The sequence below is a fragment of the Pseudophryne corroboree genome, chromosome 2 (assembly GCF_028390025.1).
Source record: "Pseudophryne corroboree isolate aPseCor3 chromosome 2, aPseCor3.hap2, whole genome shotgun sequence".
In the NCBI taxonomy this organism is placed as follows: Eukaryota; Metazoa; Chordata; class Amphibia; order Anura; family Myobatrachidae; genus Pseudophryne; species Pseudophryne corroboree.
In genome coordinates, this window is record NC_086445.1 from 43067726 (window position 1) to 43074129 (window position 6404).

The following is a 6404-nucleotide window of genomic DNA, read 5'->3' on the forward strand; positions in this document are numbered from 1 at the left end:
GCAATGTAAACCTATTTTTTTGGCAAAAAATACCTCACATATAGCCTCCGGGGGCTATATGGAGATATTTAACCCCTGCCAGAATCCGTTGAAGAGCGGGAGATGAGCCCGCCGAAAAAGGGGCGGGGCCTATCTCCTCAGCACACAGCGCCATTTTCCCTCAGAGAAAGGCTGGAGGGAAGGCTCCCAGGCTCTCCCCTGCACTACAGAAACAGGGTTAAAACAGAGAGGGGGGGGCACTAATTTGGCGTTAGAAATATATAAAAAGATGCTATAAGGGAAAACACTTATATAAGGTTGTCCCTATATAATTATAGCGTTTTTGGTGTGTGCTGGCAAACTCTCCCTCAAGGGCTAGTGGGTCCTGTCCTCTATCAGAGCATTCCCTGTGTGTGTGCTGTGTGTCGGTACGTGTGTGTCGACATGTATGAGGACGATGTTGGTGAGGAGGTGGAGCAATTGCCTGTAATGGTGATGTCACTCTCTAGGGAGTCGACACCGGAATGGATGGCTTATTTAGGGAATTACGTGATAATGTCAACACGCTGCAAGGTCGGTTGACGACATGAGACGGCCGACAAACAATTAGTACCGGTCCAGACGTCTCAAAAAACACCGTCAGGGGTTTTAAAACGCCCGTTTACCTTAGTCGGTCGACAGACAGACACTGAATCCAGTGTCGACGGTGAATAAACAAACGTATTCCTTATTGGGGCCACACGTTAAGGGCAATGAAGGAGGGGTTACATATTTCTGATACTACAAGTACCACAAAAGAGGGTATTATGTGGGATGTGAAAAAACTACCTGTAGTTTTTCTTGAATCAGATAAATTAAATGAAGTGTGTGATGATGCGTGGGTTCCCCCCGATAGAAAATTATTGGCGGTATACCCTTCCCCGCCAGAAGTTAGGGCGCGTTGGGAAACACCCCTTAGGGTGGATAAGGCGCTCACACGCTTATCAAAACAAGTGGCGGTACCGTCTATAGATAGGGCCGTCCTCAAGGAACCAGCTGACAGGAGGCTGGAAAATATCATATAAAAGTATATACACACATACTGGTGTTATACTGCGACCAGCGATCGCCTCAGCCTGGATGTGCAGAGCTGGGGTGGCTTGGTCGGATTCCCTGACTAAAAATATTGATACCCTTGACAGGGACAGTATTTTATTGACTATAGAGCAGGCCTGGCCAACCTGTGGCTCTCCAGATGTTGTGAAACTACACCTCCCAGCATGCCTTGCCACAGTTTTAGCATTACCTAATAGCAAAACTGTGGCAAAGCATGATGGGACTTGTAGTTTTACAACAGCTGGAGAGCCACAGGTTGGCCAGGCCTGCTATAGAGCATTTAAAGGATGCATTTCTATATATGCGAGATGCACAGAGGGATATTTGCACTCTGGCATCAAGAGTAAGTGCGATGTCCATATCTGCCAGAAGATGTTTATGGACACGACAGTGGTCAGGTGATGCAGATTCCAAACGGCACAAGGGTGTATTGCCGTATAAAGGAAGAGGAGTTATTTGGGGTCGGTCCATCGGACCTGGTGGCCACGGCAACTGCTGGAAAATCCACCGTTTTTACCCTAAGTCACATCTCTGCAGAAAAAGACACCGTCTTTTCAGCCTCAGTCCTTTCGTCCCTATAAGAGTCATATTTGCCCAGGGATAGAGGAAAGGGAAGAAGACTGCAGCAGGCAGCCCATTCCCAGGAACAGAAGCCTTCCACCGCTTCTGCCAAGCTCTCAGCATGACGCTGGGACCGTACAGGACCCTTGGATCCTACAAGTAGTATCCCAGGGGTACAGATTGGAATGTCGAAACGTTTCCCCCTCGCAGGCTCCTGAAGTCTGCTTTACCAAGGTCTCCCTCCGACAAGGAGGCAGTATGGAAAAAAATTCACAAGCTGTATTCCCAGCAGGTGATAATCAAATTACCCCTCCTACAACAAGGAAAGGGGTATTATTCCACACTATATTGTGGTACTGAAGCCAGAAGGCTAGGTGAGACCTATTCTAAATCTAAAAAAATTTGAACACTTACAAAGGTTCAAAGCAAGAGGAAGTCACTCAGAGCAGTGATAATGAACCAGGAAGAAGGGGACTATATAGTGTCCCGGGACATCAGGGATGCTTACCTCCATGTCCCAAATTTGCCCTTCTCACTAAGGGTACCTCAGGTTCGTGGTACAGAACTGTCACTATCAGTTTCAGACGCTGCCGTTTGGATTGTCCACGGCACCCCGGGTCTTTACCAAGGTAATGGCCGAAATGATGATTCTTCTTCGAAGAAAAGGCGTCTTAAATTACCCCTTACTTGGACGATCTCCTGATAAGGGCAAAGTCCAGGGAACAGTTGGAGGTCGGAGTAGCACTATCTCGGATACTGCTACAACAGCACGGGTGGATTCTAAATATTCCAAAATCGCAGCTGATCCTGACGACACGTCTGCTGTGCCTAGGGATGATTCTGGACACAGTCCAGAAAAAGGTGTTTCTCCCGGAAGAGAAAGCCAGGGAGTTATCCGAGCTAGTCAAGAACCTCCTAAAACCAGGAAAAGTGTCAGTGCATCATTGCACAAGGGTCCTGGTAAAAATGGTGGCTTCCTACGAAGCAATTCCATTCGGCAGATTTCACGCAAGAACTTTTCAGTGGGATCTGCTGGACAAATGGTCCGGATCGCATCTTCAGATGCATCAGCGGATAACCCTATATCCAAGGACAAGGGTGTCTCTCCTGTGGTGGTTACAGAGTGCTCATCTTCTAGAGGGCCGCAGATTCGGCATTCAGGATTGGATGCTGGTGACCACGGAGGCCAGCCCGAGAGGCTGGGGAGCAGTCACACAAGGAAAAAATTTCCAGGGAGTGTGATCAAGTCTGGAGACTTTTCTCCACATAAATATACTGGAGCTAAGGGTAAATTTATAATGCTCTAAGCTTAGCAAGACCTCTGCTTCAAGGTCAGCCGGTATTGATCCAGTGGGAAAAACATCACGGCAGTCGCCCACGTAAACAGACAGGGCGGCACAAGAAGCAGGAGGGCAATGGCAAAAACTGCAAGGACTTTTCGCTGGGCGGAAAATCATGTGATAGCACTGTCAGCAGTGTTTCATTCCGGGAGTGGAAACTGGGAAGCAGACTTCCTCAGCAGGCACGACCTCCACCCGGGAGAGTGGAAACTTCATCGGGAAGTTTTTCCACATGATTGTGAACCGTTGGGAAATACCAAGGTGGACATGATGGCGTCCCGTCTGAACAAAAAACGGGACAGGTATTGCGCCAGGTCAAGAGACCCTCAGGCAATAGCGGTGGACGTTCTGGTAACACCGTGGGTGTACCAGTCGGTGTATGTGTTCCCTACTCTGCTTCTCATACCTAAGGTACTGAGAATTATAAGACGTAGAGGAGTAAGAACTATACTCATGGCTCCGGATTGGCCAAGAAGGACTTGGTACCCGGAACTTCAAGAGATGCTCACAGAGGACTTATGGCCTCTGCCGCTAAGAAGGGACTTGCTTCAGCAAGTACCATGTCTGTTCCAAGACTTACCGCAGCTGCGTTTGACGGCATGGCGGTGGAACGCCGGATCCTAAGGGAAAAAGGCATTCCGGAAGAGGTCATTCCTACCCTGGTCAAAGCCAGGAAGGAGGTGACCGCACAACATTATCACCACATGTGGCGAAAATATGTTGAGTGGTGTGAGGCCAGGAAGGCCCCACGAAGAAATTTCAACTCGGTCGATTCCTGCATTTCCTGCAAACAGGAGTGTCTATGGGCCTCAAATTGGGGCCCATTAAGGTTCAAATTTCGGCCCTGTCGATTTTCTTCCAGAAAGAATTGGCTTCAGTTCCTGAAGTCCAGAAGTTTGTCAAGGGAGTATTGCATATACAACCCCCTTTTGTGCCTCCAGTGGCACTGTGGGATCTCAACGTAGTTCTGGGATTCCTCAAATCACATTGGTTTAAAACCAGTCAAATCTGTGGATTTGAAGCATCTCACATGAAAAGTGACCATGCTCTTGGCCCTGGCCTGGGCCAGGCGAGTGTCAAATTGGTGGTTTTTTTCTCAAAAAAGCTCATATCTGTTTGTCCATTCGGACAGGGCAGAGCTGCGGACTCGTCCCCAGTTCTCTCCCTAAGTTGGTGTCAGTGTTTCACCTGAACCAGCTTATTGTGGTGCCTTGCGCCTACTAGGGACTTGGAGGACTCCAAGTTGCTGGATGTTGTCAGGGCCCTGAAAGTATAGGTTCCAGGACGGCTGGAGTCAGGAAAACTGACTTGCTGTTATCCTGTATGCACCCAACAAACTGGGTGCTTTTGCTTCTAAGCAGACTATTGCTAGTTGGATGTGTAATACAATTCAGCTTGCACATTCTGTGGCAGGCCTGCCACAGCCAAAATATGTAAATGCCCATTCCACAAGGAAGGTGGGCTCATCTTGGGCGGCTGCCCGAGGGGTCTCGGCATTACAACTTTGCCGAGCTGCTACTTGGTCAGGGGCAAACACGTTTGCAAAATTCTACAAATTTGATACCCTGGCTGAGGAGGACCTGGAGTTCTCTCATTCGGTGCTGCAGAGTCATCCGCACTCTCCCGCCCGTTTGGGAGCTTTGGTATAATCCCCATGGTCCTTTCAGGAACCCCAGCATCCACTAGGACGATAGAGAAAATAAGAATTTACTTACCGATAATTCTATTTCTCGGAGTCCGTAGTGGATGCTGGGCGCCCATCCCAAGTGCGGATTATCTGCATTACTTGTACATAGTTACAAAAAATTGGGTTATTATTGTTGTGAGCCATCTTTCAGAGGCTCCGCTGTTATCATACTGTTAACTGGGTTCAGATCACAGGTTGTACAGTGTGATTGGTGTGGCTGGTATGAGTCTTACCCGGGATTCAAAATCCTTCCTTATTGTGTACGCTCGTCCGGGCACAGTATCCTAACTGAGGCTTGGAGGAGGGTCATAGGGGGAGGAGCCAGTGCACACCACCTAATCCTAAAGCTTTACTTTTTGTGCCCTGTCTCCTGCGGAGCCGCTATCCCCCTGGTCCTTTCAGGAACCCCAGCATCCATTACGGACTCCAAGAAATAGAATTATCGGTAAGTAAATTCTTATTTTTTTAACAATTACAAAAGTGGCACATGGCATCCAATCAGATACTAGCTAACATCTCCCTGGTGTATGCTAAAAGAAGGGGCTTGAATCTGATTGGTTGCTGGCAACTACTCTGCTTTTGTACATTTAAACCCAAATATAGGCATTTTCTCACTTACCCACCTGGCGCTCTTGCATCCCCACCAGACCAGGGCTGTCTTTTTGTATGGGCTCAAGCCCAAGGGCCCCAGAAGTATAAGGGCCCTAGGCTGATAGTTGAGGGTCCCCTCTTTCCAGGGGTACCATATTTTTGAAAATTGGCCATGGGAAACTGGAGATATCTGACTTGAAAGCAGTGGACCCCAGCCAAGCCTGTTAATTGCTCTTCCCAGCCAGATACCTTGGGTTCTGTCTGGCTTAGAGTTTTTCTGAGGGTAAACTCCAAAAGCTGGGACTCTCCCCTTTTGGAGGACATTGGCAGCTTGTCTCTACTGTGCTCAGAACCAGAGATATCAGCCTTCAAGCTGTTGGTCCCTGCTCCAGCTCCACACACCTGGTATGTAGTTTTATATTTTCATTGGTGAATTGCTCTGGCTCCTGAACTCTGATCCCCAAGTCCCCAGAACCTCCTGAAAGGTGGGACTCTCTAGTTTTTAATCCCATTCAAATCTAAAATCTAATTTCAGGAACTTGAGATATCTGCAGTCAACCAAAAAAGAAGAGGAAAAGACTCTCGTTTTTTGGGGGGCACTCATTGAAAAATATTGCATAAAATCTAACTTTTATTAATTACCATTAAAAGCTGTTGCCACCAACCAGGACTGGGACAAAAACATACACACATAAATACAAAAATGACAAAATAGAAAAAAAAAAAATAACAAAAAAACCCACACCTAGGTTTGCGTGTGGTATGAACATGCCACGGGGAGATATGCCTGACAGTCAGGGCCAATATGATAAATACTGACACTAGTTCCTGCAACACTTAGCCTTAACAGTCCCCTAACAGAAGGAGACAAATAGTGGGCTGGTATAGTCGGCTAACACAGGAAACAGAAACACTGTAGATAGATTTACCAACAATACTTCAGTCTCTTGTAATAAATGTTACTGGCGTAGAGTAAATAAGTAACAATGATGGTTTAGTGTGTGTTCAAACTTCATAGTAAGTGCAGTCTCCCCATAGATTGCATGTCATTGGTTCCTATAAAGAGGTAGTAGCGAAATAATCATAGTATTTATTCAGGATCTAGGATATAAATATCTATAATATAAACAAAAAAATAATAATCTTGTAAA